The following is a 14493-nucleotide window of genomic DNA, read 5'->3' as shown; positions in this document are numbered from 1 at the left end:
GGTTTGTTCCTCTGGTCTATTGCAGCGGCTAACACCAGAGGTTTCGGAAAAAGTTGTGGGAAGTGATAAAAGTGATTATGTATTTCTGCACAGCAGTGGGATATTTAGTCATAGCCACCAATGATGTTTGCCCTATGTTACAACATAATGTAGCAGACTGTAAGTTCTACTTTAGCTAGTACCACTGCTGACAGCTTTTATTCATGGTATTTAAATGACCAAACTCCCACCTCACTGCAGAAGCGTGCTGTTTCTGTATGAACTCAAGGTCTATTTCCCTATAAGTCAGTAATATGATTTCTGGGAAATATCAAATTACCACAACACAAGCACTACTTCTTTTTCTTCTATATCTAGAAAAAAAAATGGCACTTACATGAAGCAATTAAAACTATCACTGAGATTTGCCATAGTAGTTAATTTACTCTGCCATTAACCTATAAAAGCAAATCTATATTTGGGGTAGCAAAAGCCTCACAAGGCTAAAGAGGAGATTATTCAAGCTGAAGATGTTCTATTTCAAAAACAAAGAGTAGTGGAATGGAATATACAAATGCACAGGTATAACAAATGTAAGAATGCAATCAGATTGAAATTACACACAGACACAAAGGCCACCTCTACGTTCCTGGCTTCTCTCCTGTCTGAAGAGAAAGAGCTGCTGTCAAAGAGAGGTAATGATGCCTCCAGGACTCACTGTTCTGAGAGATGTCAATACAGATATGGGCAGTGCCTCTAATGCCTTCAATTAGCTTGTGTCCATCATGAGAATCACAGGATTGCTCAAGGTGATCTTAATCTGGTTTATACAGAGATATAATGGATTTAATAATTAGATTTTTTCCTACACTGTCCAAACAGAGGTTAAAGCTGTTTCACTTGGTTGTCTAAATAGTGATGTCTAATGAGCAATGACAAGGATCCAGTAAGTTTCCAAAACACTTTGAATATTCCACCTCCAGTTGATGGTTTGGAGAGAAGATCACTTACTTCTAAAGCTGTTTCTGCATTTCCTCTAATGCCTGGATCTCCATAACTACTTTATCAGGAAAGTAACTTGAGGAATTTTAGTTACTTGTAGCATGTTGTTAGGTAGACAGGGTGGCAGGGAGGAAAAATCCTTTTTGGAAACAACTAAATGGAACATGGTGTTCACTTGATGATCTGAAGTGTCTTATTTCAACCTAAATAACACTGTGATTCTATGAAAATAAAAAAAAAGTCCAGATATTTGCAAACTTTCTCTGTTGTCAGTCTACTCTTTCCCAGCTATAAAACTATGAGCTTAGGAAGATGCACTTCATATGACATTTCCCTGATAAGAACAAACAAGTCTGCAAGAAAGGACTGCATTGCACCTTGACAGAGTGTTGTCACTAGTGTTGTTGCCTAGAAATCAAACAAGGGATGTGAAGTAGAATGTCCCCAGTAGCTGCAGGGCAGTCCCTGTGACGTGGGTGTTGGACAGAAATGTGGCTTATCTAACAATATACAAGGATAACATTTCTGTGAAAAAACAACTACAGACAGCCTCAGCCAGCTAGAAATATCTTGATCTACAATGGAAGCAAACAGAATAGAAGTGCAAACACTAATAGAAAGTACATTGGAAATATGTTAAATTAATAATTAGATCTCACACATATTTTACTGTTTTTATTTTACAGATAAAAAATACATTTCTAAGGAGAACAGTGTCATCAACCTCAGTCTTGTAGAGCAAGGAAAAAAGGGGAAAACCCATGATGGGTACCCAGTAACATACTGTAAACCAGTGGTAGGCCTGAAAGTGGAAATCCCAGTGATCCAATTGTTGCATTTATTCTATAGGCATTATATATTCAAGCTCCCTAGACATGATGTAAGCCATTCTTTAAATGACAGAAAAAGGAAGATCTCTATGAAAGAGACTATATCTTTTCTTAGATGATGAAAGATCTAAACAATTTCACAGACAAATTATGATAAAAGATTGCAAATTAAGTCATGATCCTTATCTGAACTGTAATTTCCTTTCAACCATGAAACAAAATACCTTCTCAGAGGAGAAACAAGGATTTCTGATTGGTATGCAAATGCATTTGGTTTCAGATTCTAATAGAGAACTACTTGAAAGAGGTGTTTCCACTCAATAAACATAAGTAAGTCAAACACTGTTTTCCTTCTGCCTCTGCTCTCTGGTTCCTGCTCTGGACTTGATATCTACTTTTACTTCTTGATTTATCTGGGGGGGGGGGTGTGTTGCGTCTTATTGAATAGGAAAATAGTTACCAGGAATGTTTTACTTCACCAAACTAAGTCTAGTCATGTTAGTTCTGTATTAGTTAGTTCATACTCAGTTCTATTTAGCTAAGGACGATTTTTTTTCCTTTCGTCAACACCAAGTACTTTCAAATGTTGTAGAGAATTCTGAATCCTTGTGTACATAAAAACAACAAAAAAAATTGTGAAGAAAACAGAAATAATGATTAATTCACCATGTACTGGGAAGAATAAATTATGTCAATGAGGAATTAATTAGCATAACACCTTTAATTTCATAAAAATCTTGTTGTGATTTGACCCTGTGTGCTGAGTGCAGAAGGGTGAAACGTTCACAGGACTGGCCATGCACAGCTTTACATCTTTGCTTGGAAGGACAGAGGTGAATGAAAATCAGTTTGAGCACTGCCTTCACTGTCTAAACAACTGAGCAAACCTTGAGTACTACTTTGGCTTCCTTCCAAAATTCTAGGTGGCTCAGCTGAATAAACTCAGCTGTGTGTGGTGACAGGCTAAGCCTAATCTCTCTTTCAGAAACATCCCCAGCACTGGCTCCTCTAACACACTGCGTGGAGCGTGTTTAACCCCCGAGGGGTACAACTCACACAGAGACACTGCCTAGTGCACATGGATAATCTAGTCATTCGAGGAGTTAATGGTGGTCATCCAAAGCCTAAATTCTTTCAAGCTGTCTGTATAGCTTCACACAGCTGTGATCCATTTTTAATTTTATTAGGAATTTAATAAGTCAACGTACTTGGTAACGTACAATCCCAGAGACCAACAAATGTGTTTGATTAAATGACTTTAAAATGCATAAAGCTAAGTTACAATTCATGCAATCAGGAGATTTTGGCCATATACACCCTCTGGAGATTTTAAAATCCACAAAAAGACAAACGCCCCAAAAAATTTTGAAGAAATCCACACTCTTCATGTTTCTGAATAGGTTCAGCTTTACCACCCTTATACTGGAATCTATCCTTATTACAGGCTTTCATGCAAAATGCCAATGTACCATAAATTCTTTAGAAATATCAAAACTGTAATTATATATGCTACATGCCTGACAATTTGCTTGTATTTTGACATGAAAACACCACGCTATCAAACAACCCTCACTCTATCCCCCCTTATAGTCCAAAGTGATAGGTACTTGTTTAAAAAATTAGCCAGCTGGAAAGACAGAATGATGGGAATTGAACTACCCATGAAGAGAAAATCATTGATTTAGAAGCCCTCTTTAGAAAGAGTACATCTATTAAATTTGTTGTCTTCTGTTAAAGAAAGCACACAGAAGAGTATCAGCGCAGCATTATCATAACCTACGACCCATACATGGATGCCAAAATAACCAAGGAGGTTAGATGAAGAGGATCACCTTTGACATTTCATCAGGAGTGCCAAGTCTGAATGAAAAATAATGCTGCTAATACCTTTTTCATTTTTCTATGAATATCCCAATAAAAACCTCTCTGGTCTATTTGCAGACAAATGCTACTACATTTTTTATGAGTGTGGCTGATGGATCTGCAAGGTTAAGGGCATTTTTTTTCAGTGATCTATAGTTTCAGGTACCCTTTTTCTGCACTCAGGCTTCAGCTTCTGAAAATTACTTCAAAATAACTCAATAGCACTGTGTACTATTCAATCAGAAAGAGCAGTCTGCATCCCTCTCACTAATTCTAAAGTACAGCTTCTAAATAGTATTTTAGAAATATTTGTTTAATGTAAATAGGGAAATAAACTTCTACCAGTACATTTGTTCATGCACACACAGAAGCATTAACAGAAAATATTATCATAAGATAACCAACTCAAACACTGAAGAGAATTCAGAAAAAGAATAGACATTTATGCAAGATTAACATCCTCTTTGGGAAGTAATTCCACTTTCGTTTATTATCTCAGAAGAATTTGGTAGCAGTCCAGGTTCCAGAGCAGATACAAAATTTGATTATGTGGTCTGTTTCCAAGAAACTAATTTCTCTCTGAAAGACATAACATGGTCATTGGAAATCACTCCATGACCTCACTGAGTGATCACAGGTGGTGAGAGCTGAGAAAAGAGTTGGAAGGCACCACAGAAGTGTTTGTGCTTCAAGGTGCTTGTCCAAAAAGAGTTTCATGTCCCTCTAGGTGGCTTATCCTTCCCATATGGAAGTTAAATCCTACTTAATAGTGCATGCAAGGGAAGGGTCATAGACTGGACAAGTTGCTCTGGAAGTCCATTTACCTCTACCAGAAAATATGGTCAGATGAGTCAATTGCTCTCTTTTCCTGATTAAAGCAGGGTCTGGATTCAATCTTTCCTTCCTCCAGATATCTCTGTCAACTGCCATAAAAGTATTTTTCCTCTCTGAGGATTGCACATGAAATGTACCCATTAAAGACTATCTAAGAGGAGACTTTGACAAAGTCTCAATCAGCCTTGACTTGAATTAGGGACTCTTAGATTCCTCTTTTCAGAAGTCTTCCTATGAAGCAGTATACTTAACCAAAGGAAACACTTCTGGTAGAAAACCAGCTCTCATTGTTATGAATCTTTTGATGTTGAAACACTCGCTCCCAAGTTTTGTTTGTTACAGCTTCTAAGTAGGAAAGTGCAAGATGAAGACAAAACTATGTGATTACATAGAGTCAATGACAGATGTAGCCAATTGTGGTAGAAGCAAAAGAAAGAAGGGATTAATGGCAATTACAGTAAGAACAGAAATAACAACAATCTAGTCAGGTAATTCAGGCTACTAGAGCAGCAATAAGGGAAAAAGAAAGTTACAATTATCTTAGGAGTTCCTCCTCACTAAACAGATGCTCATGAAACAACATTTTAACCTCCAAGCATTCAAATCAAAGTCTGGTATTATTAACAATTTATAAATATTACTTAACTGAAGCAAAATATGCACAGAAGTATTTATGCAAACCTGAAGTAACTTCTTGGGAGTAGATCTCCTAGTCAGGAAACTGTATTACCCCTCTTCATCACAACTCTTTTCCATCTGTTTTATTTTAATATAGCTTCTCACCTCAGTATCACTACTATGGAAAATCTAAACTTGGCTCATAAAGGCAAAATAACCAATGTGGTTTATGAATGATGTGTTCAAGCATATCATGCACGAAGCTGAGAATACAAAGAAAAATTAAATTATATAGCTCAATGTACTGAGGTGAAAACATGTAAATGTCACATGTTGGGAGAAGTGGTTCCATAGGAGTTCTATACATTCATTCACTAACCCTCCCCTATTTTTTTACTTTAATATCTTCCTAATTGTCCAGTGTTCTGTTGTCAAAGTCTGTGGGTTTTTTCAGTGAACTCTATCCTCAGCCATACCTTCTCTTAAGATGAGACAGCTGTAAGTACTTGCACTCTCCTTTTGGCCTCTCCTTGAGGCAAGTAAATGAGAGCAGAACTATCTCACTATATTTAAGGATTTTCATTCTACTGATAACAATAGTTAATTAGTGCCAGTGCAAAAAAAAACAAAGAAAAGAAAAAAGACAAATTAAGTCAACAATAATTAAGGCAGAATATAATTACAGTACTAATTAGAATAGTTTTCCAGTAGGAAAGGATAATTTAAATATGAACAAAACACAATAATGAAAGACTCTGCTGCCTCAACATCTCTTTTACTTTCTAGTACTCTGAGAACTGAACTGATAACATCACCAGATTTTTTTCCCTATCTATAATTCAAAATATTTGGTTGTATTTTTATGGTGTATTTGAAGAATGCTCTTTCATGACATTACAAATCTTTCTTTCAACTTAAATCCCAGGACTATTGCTTTTCAAAATAGAAACGGTGTTGTTTAAAAAATTATCCTTGAGAGTGTCCCAAAAAATAACTAAAAGCCAAGTAAGTAATTAGCTCCTTCATTAAACAGTTCTTAATTAATTTACTAGAATATTTGTACACTTAGTGTGTATTTCTAGGGCAACAATAGCAAATGATACAGAACATCTATTTGTACAAAGGAGTAAGTCAAGGCTATTTTGAATAACTTTGATACCTTGCATTTTCACCCCCTTAAATCTGCATACTGTGCTACCATAAACTTAGCATCCTCTGAGTGAAATCAATTAAACTTGTTAGATAAAGATATGGTACCACTTTCACAATCAGTAATAGAGAGACCTTCAGTCTTCCCACAGAACACAGGTAATTAGGCAATTGAAAAGTTGAAATTCAGGTATTTTCACAGAATTTTTCTTCCTCATATATTTTTGTTACCACGATCAACCAAACAAAGTAATTAAAAATGTTTTTGAATGTAATGTGTTTAAGAAAAAAAGAATATAAAGAAATACAGTGTTACCATAAGGAATTTAAGTGGAAAAACTGCAAAAACATTGATCTGAGAACCAACAAAATATTCAGTGAATTTTTGTATGCATGCAAACTGGACAAAAATATCTGTCTCAAGATGGGCAGGTGTTTAAAATTAGACTGAAAACAGAAGCAACAAACTGTCTTGCTTGATCTTGAATTCAACAGAAATAAACATATACTAAACCAGAAAGCCTTTTGCACAATCTTCTACGTCCTCACAACATGGAAAACTAAACAATTCTGGAAATTTAATCTATAATTGTTTTATGAAAGTTTTATCTTCTGAATTGCCCATATGGAAAAGGGAAATACAACCTCTAATTATGACTAAATACAACCTTTAAACAGAAGAACTAAAATTATACCATAGAAATTTAATTAAAGTGGATGGTTCATCTGAAGATAATTTTTTCAAAATTCATAATGATGGCATTAGCAAGTTATTAAATATGAAAATTAATTGAGAATATTATGTTTTGTAGGGCTATGAGGTTGACTAATAATTTCTGATTATTTTCTGGGTAACGCTTTGCTCCAGTTGTAGCTGTTGCTGTACAGATATTCTTCAGTTGTGTATTTGGTTTTGAGCAATGGCTATTTCCCGTCTCCAATAATTCAGTATCTGCCTGAATACTACTATCAGATAAATCAGTCTTCTGATAGCAACCGCCTTCTGGGCAGGTGAACACTCTGGTTAGTGAAGGAAAGGGAAAGAAAAAAAGTATGCAAAGGAAATCACTCCTGATTCCCTTCACGCAGACCACTGCCCAGCCGCTCTCCGAGCAACCATTAAATTGAAAGTCACACCCCACATTTTCTTCCTCTACCCCTGAATTTTTATTCATGATGCTTTATGGCATAGAATATGCCCTTGGTCACTGAAGGTATACATTTCAACATATATAAGTACCTGAAGGGAGGGCATAAAGAAGAGAGACACAGGTTCTTTCCAGTGGTGCCCAGTGGCACAGGACCAGAGGCAGTTGATGCACAGTGAAATGGGAAGTTCCCCTTCAACATCAGCAATGCTGTTTCACTGTGTGGATGATTGAGCACTGGCACAGGTTGCCTAGGTAGGTGGTGGAGTCTCCCACCTTGGAGACCTCCAAAAAGCCACCTAGAAATTGCCACAGGAAACCAATTCCTTATCTGAGTAGGTAATTTGGACCAGGACCTCCAGAGGTCCTTCCCAACCCTTTTGTGCTTCTGTGATTCCATGAATATTTACTTTTCCCCATCATATTTTTTATTCTTTGTTTCAATCCTTTAACTGATTTTTTTTTTCCAATGCACCTTAAAAACATAATTCTCCAAACCTGCAGCACTTATGGGAAGCATAATTATGTCTCTAAACACTATCATGTGTATCACAATTTCTTTTTCTTTGTACAGCATGCCTTTTCCTTTTGCAAAGAAAAGATGAACGCCATTCTGCCAACATGTACTGATCTGAGGCAATGATATTGCTCACTGATTATCACTTCACTTAGTATTTCATATCTTGTAATTTTCCCATAAATTACCTGGGATGTGCTCTGTGTTAACGCACACTTCAGTAGCAATCAACCATTTGCATAAACCCATATAAAGAGCATCATACCAATGCTTTTCACGCTACTATTAACATAAATTGCAACCTTCCTAATATCAGTTCTTATTTACAGCTGACAGAATGGAGGAATTTGCTATGTGTAGAGTCATTCCTGATGTAAATCTCCATATTTAATACTGTTTAAAAACATTTTCCAGGCAAAGTATGCTGACCTGGGCCAGCAGCAAATCCAAACAACAAATGAGAAAAATGCTGTAAAATAAATTGTAAGGAAAAACACTGTAACACAAATACTGAAATATCTGTAATGTGAAAAAAATAATTTTGACTCTCATACACTTAATATTGTACTGACCAGATTGAAATGTATTACCTCTCGTTTACAGAAATATCCTTCTAAACCCAACAAACATCAGAACAAGTAAAATAACAGATTTCCTCCCATCCCTATTACATATACTAGGATATGAAATCACTTCCATTTCCAGATTTGAAAAATAAGTTGGATGCAAAATTTAGTCCCTGCTCCTTAAAAGCCAATCGAGTTCCCTTTAGAGTTGATGAAATGCAATTAATTGACAAATAAACAAGATCTGTATTTTGTTACTTGGTGTAAAAAGCCAGAACATAATCAAATGACAGCAATACTTCTGGATGACTGCAGGATGAGGATGGTTGTGGTTGTGCAATACAGGAATTTATTTTCCTCTGAAATACAGTACACTTCAGTATGTCTTATTGACAGAAATAGCCTTCATAAATCACAGAATTAAATATAACTGTAGTAATTTCACCTGGCAATTAAACTAATAAAATTAAGTGACATGAAAAATGGATAGATTCTTTAATAACTCTGATAAATGTTACCCATCTTACAAATAAATACAAATCAAGTAGAAGGATGCAAATGCACTAACTCAGCACAAGTCTGACCACTGCAGTTTGGAACAAATCAGTTTTGGTATCTAAACAACTTTCCCTTCTGAAAACATGTCTTTCAGCTAAAGAAACTTCACTGTCAAACTCAGCACACTATTTACACCAAAAAAAAAACCTGAAGAAAAAAGAACCCATAAAAACTGAATTATTTTTTTTATTTTCAAAACAATAACATTTATTAATTTATATTAATTAGTTGTAAAACGTGAAACATATGATAATTTGACCTGAAGAAACTGATCTTTTAAAACTAGATTTAAAAAAAAAAATCTCTGCTTTTCTTATTTTTCCCAACAGTCAGCTAAGCAAAAATAAATTGCTCACACAACCCTCTATCAGCTGTTGTAGGAGACTGCTGGCCATTTGATAGGTGCCAGGTAATGATGTTGTTATATTCAGCATACTACCAGGATGAAGTAGACTGAGACTTTCAATTCATTTCATCTTGATAGTTGAGCAGTCACACAGTTAAAACAATTTTCAAACACTAAAGTTTGTGTGGGATCCAAAACAGTCAGACCTGACTGTAGAACTCTGCATTTCAATAATTTCAAAAATTCCTATAAATACTAGCTTTCAATTATTAAAAGCAATTTTGATGCAAATCTTCCAGCTGCTTTATGTTCTTCAGTCACAGGTTTTGAGTTAAATTGGAACATGTATTTAAATTAGATTTAATACTTAAATTGATCAGATGCACTTGGTTGAATCTTCTAAGAAGACTTTAGGAAAGTAACTTCTTGGACTGTGATTTCTTTTTAATTTTTATTTAGATTATTTCATATCAGAGAGTGAAAAGTGTATTGACCTCAAGAGTTTATAAAGAGATTTTTTTAGTGCATCCCAAAAGCAGAACTCAAGAGTTGATAGCTGTTTAAGGGTCTAGTTCAATATCAAAGCCACTTTAGATTAGAACATATTTCTAAAAGTTTTATGTTCATCAAAGCAAATGTGGATTTAATGTACCATAGAAAGCCTGTGATGTTTTGTATGAAACTGGAAAGCACTTAGCTCTAAAATGTTTTTGAATGAAAGCAGCAGCAGCTGTTTTTTGCTTCACTGTCCAGGACATGTCCAGACACTCAAAGACATTTTGTTATTTTTTGACTTAAAACTTCCTCTGCATTTTCAAAAGGCTTCATTTTTAAAACAACAGAAAATTCCATTAAAGTTATTCAAAACCCAAAAATGGCTTGTGTAGCAAATTGAATTTTCATTATTCTACTGACCTCAAGAAAGTTACACTAGATATGACTTTACTCAACTTAGAACTTTGAAGTACTGTTGAATTTTTCCAACTGCATAAAACTATCCAAACATTTTTAATATGCCATATTTTTATTATTCTGCACTACCTCCACATTTTATACAGTCCTTCCATGGCACTCTTATCTTAATTTCCCCAAGACAAGCTAGTATTAGCACAATAGCTCCAATTAAACTAACTCCAATTTGAGAACAAAGAAATTGAGGTCAACAATGATTCCCTCAGTGTATTTTCATTGGCTTCCAGAAACTTTTCATCTACTATATACACAGTGATTTGAATTCTCCATCATCTAAAAATTGCATTCTGTTACCCTCTTCCCAAGCAGCTTTGAAATTCCACAATCTCTCTAGAGTACTGCTGATATATAATTTCTGTACCTCCATCTACTAAACTATGATCTTCTTTCACTGGCCCCAATATCCTTTAAACCCTTGCCCGTCTACTACAAAAGAGTCTAAAAATGGTTTGAAGGAGAGTAACATAGACAGACAGAAAGAAGCAGCATCTCAGGACAAATTTTCAGAGGTTGAAAAAATGATCAGTGGAAGCAATAAACCTTCTACACTTACCAATGAGAATTATTCAGCTATACAGCAGGAGTAAGAGGAAGAAAAAAGGAATCCAAACATGAAAGAAAGGATGCAAAAGAGAATGAAGGCAAAAGAAGCAGGAAAATTCAAAAGGTAAAAGTTAATTAAAGCAATTGTTTTTCTTAGTATTGAAGCCATACATTAATGTAGTTCTTTTTTTTCATTACAAAGTTACTATTAAAAGACTCATTTAGAGTTGAAAATTTAGACTGTATATTGTGAATATTTTGAATATTCCTGACCTTCTGACATGCCTGTTTTTAAGAAGTGATAACTCCTAGAAATATTTGAACAAGTTTTATCAAAATAGATATAGAAAAGAAATAGCATTCTAAACTGTTTCAAAATCCTAATAATAGTAAAGTGTATGAGTAATATAGAGTACCAAGCTGTGAGGGATAAAACATGAAATAAATTTATTAGGTTAATTTTATAGAAAGAACATCACACAATGTGGCAACAGAAAAATCATTTCCCTTCAATGTTAACATGATCTATTTGTGTAAACATCTATATTTCAGTCAAAGTAAATAATCAGAAATAAACACTAAATTGTGGTTTTGAGAATCACAGGATTGTAATCTGCATTTAAATTTGACACCTTTTTGTTGTAGGTTATGTTTTTTTGTAATTACAGGTATTACAAGTTTCTTCATTAACATAGGAGAAATATTGGGAGATTGCCATTTGGAATTTATTATGAAACTCTTAACATAGACTCTGGCCAATTATTGCATGTTTATATAGCCCTATGCACAGATATGTGCGGGTTTAGGTATCCCATCTGGCAATCATTGGCAATACCAAGTTTAATACATCTTTTTTCAAAATTTTGTCACATTATTTACGTGTAAGAAAATACACAAAAGAAAAGAGCCCTCCTTTTTCCAGAATTATGGCAATCCCAGTCATTACCATTTCTTAAGTTTCTCTTTAAATAATCCACTTGAGGGGATTATTCATTATTTAAAAGCAGAGAGATAGAGAAGACAGAAAAAGTTGCTTGCTGTAACTCTTCAACTTTATTCATGAAAATTCTTATTAATTACAGATTTTGCTCTTTGATACAGATCTAAGAAAGGTATTATATTACTTGCTGTCTTGGATAAGTTATTACACCAGGAATACTCTCAAGATGTTCTGTGACTTCCAAACATGCTATTCCTTCAGTTTGCAGGATTACAAGTGATTTAATAAAAGCTTCAGCACAGAGAAATATATTCTTCCTCCAAGAATCATGCCAAGCCACATGGATAAGAGAGATATGTCATTTTTTATCTGCCAAACCTGTTGCACGATGCAAAGAAATCTTCTGTGGCTTTAAGAGAGGGCTTGTTGTATCCTTCAGCAGATATGAATAGAGTGAAGAGCTCCTTGTGTCCTGCCCCAGTACTCACTCCAGGGCACGCAAGTCCCAGGAGTCCTGTCTGCAAAGGGAGGGTACTTTCTGGGGTGCTTTGCCACTTTGGTCCTTCTTTAATTTCCATTAGAGAGTTTATAATAACTGTTATGCCTGCCTGCCTGTCAGTGCTCACCCATTTTCCTTGGGAGGATATCCAGACTGGCAGGAAACAGGGTGTTCAGGTTACTCAGGACATACCCAGGCTGCATTTGGAGAACTAGGCTCTGAGAAACACCACAAATGTTCCTTGCCATCAGTGTTACTCCCCCTGAGTTCACAGACAGATCAAACCTAGTGCCACATGCCTGATATCTGAGAATTCCTTTTATTTGAAATCAAATTATTTTATGAATCAAAACACTTTTTAAAATTAACAAGAGAGCAGGGACACTTATAGACATGAAAAATGACAACCTGAAGATGCCAAAAAATTTACTGATGAAATTCAGGGGCACTGGGAATAAAATAACAGCAAGAAGATGCTCACCACCCTAGTCTAGTGAATTGTTGTTAATAATCAGTCTTCAAACAAGACATAAGATTTCAGTAAGGTCCATGTTTCTTCCATTAGTGTTGCACTACAATTAATCTGAGAAAAATCTCAAAGAATATCCTGAAGTAGGAGAGAAATAATTTTAAATTTGTTTTGATCCTGCTCAACTTATTTGTTCATGATTTTGTTAGCAAGAAAGCATTGCAATTTTTTTCCATCATTGACAAAGCTAAGAAGCTATTCTATTATCATACCTCAGTCATAACTTCTAGCAAGGATGACAAAGTTTGGGAGACAGAGAAAAGTGATCCTTTAATGCACAGAATTGAGAGGAATTTTTTTTGTGTTTTTGTTCTTAAAATATAGATAGACAGTAAATTATTGATGAATAGGTATTACTCCTATTACTGCTAATGAAAGGATTATTGAAGATAGCATGATGTTCAAAAAACTATCAAACATTTCTTCTTTCTCTAAGCATTTGTTCATATGGTTGCACTACCTTGAATAAAGTTAAATCTTGACAATAGTAATACTATAGACATTGGAGTTACTGATTATTTTCCTTGTGCTCACTGGAATCCATTCAGGATACAAAAAACAGCTCACAGAGGATGCCAAGTGATTTAACGTAATGGGTAACTGAATTACCTTTCTTTTATCCAGATCCTACTGTACTATACAAATTCTGCATGTGAGTATGCAGAAAACTAGACATTTACATCAGGATGCTTGCAAACCTGGCTCAATTACCTATGTACTTGTCATTGAAATATATGGGTATACTCAGCTGCTTCACTTTGAAAATGAGCCAAGTGGATGTTAGGAAGATGTTCTGTGGGTAAAACCTTAGTTTTATCACAGAAAGGCCTTTGGAAGACTTTGTTACCACTCATTATCCCTTCTTTAGTATTTCTGCACTTATGAAATCTTGCTGTTGTTACAGATTTCTTGTACTGGAACACAATTGTGAACAACAGAATTTGCCAAAAATCAGGCCAAAAATCAAGGTCCAGTGTTTAATCAGAGCAAGAGTCAAGATGTTTTGGTTCAGTGCGAATAATTTGCTCGTTGCTCAGCTTGGTAAAGGTTGATCTACATTGAGCACTAAATTGCTGCCAGCAGTCCTCTCAGTTCCTCAGTACTGCTGCATTCCGAGACACTTCGCACAGAAAATTTTAAACAAACAAAACCAAATCCTGAGAAATCAAAAATCCCTAACATTTGGAGATTTTGTTATTTTTAGATCTGTGGGTGAAAAAAAGCCATAATGGCACTGAGCATCATCAAATATGGCTTATATGTTTGACAACTTTTTTGTCCTGTTTGCATTTTCAGGTTTTCCAAAAAAGAAATTGGTTCAGTATCTCTTCCAAACATTCGTGCTACTTGACACAGTGTTTTGCAAAAAACCCCCAAATGATAAAAACAGAGTCCATGCCATAGGGGACAGATGATTAAAAAGAAGGGAAGCTTTGATCTCTTACTCCTGTGTCATTCAACAGTAGCACCCCTGTAAATACTATTAAGGTTTTACAAAAGTGTAAATGAATTCAGATTATGTTACAAATATCAGAGGTAGAGACAGAAACAGACATCCAAGAGGAGTGTGTAGTGAAAAAAAGGTAAAAGATTTTTTGAG

The 14493-nt window shown here is 35.1% G+C and overlaps 1 protein-coding gene across 1 annotated transcript in view; it reads right to left on the bottom strand.

Moving 5' to 3' along the window:
* Positions 1 to 14493, bottom strand: part of CNTNAP2 (contactin associated protein 2) — a 1042914-nt gene that overhangs the window by 279700 nt on the left and 748721 nt on the right. The window lies entirely within an intron of this gene.

Source organism: Prinia subflava, chromosome 1 (assembly GCF_021018805.1).
Source record: "Prinia subflava isolate CZ2003 ecotype Zambia chromosome 1, Cam_Psub_1.2, whole genome shotgun sequence".
Taxonomy (NCBI): Eukaryota; Metazoa; Chordata; class Aves; order Passeriformes; family Cisticolidae; genus Prinia; species Prinia subflava.
The sequence above is the reverse complement of the archived record's forward strand: the minus strand, read 5'-3'. Positions and strand labels throughout refer to the sequence as shown.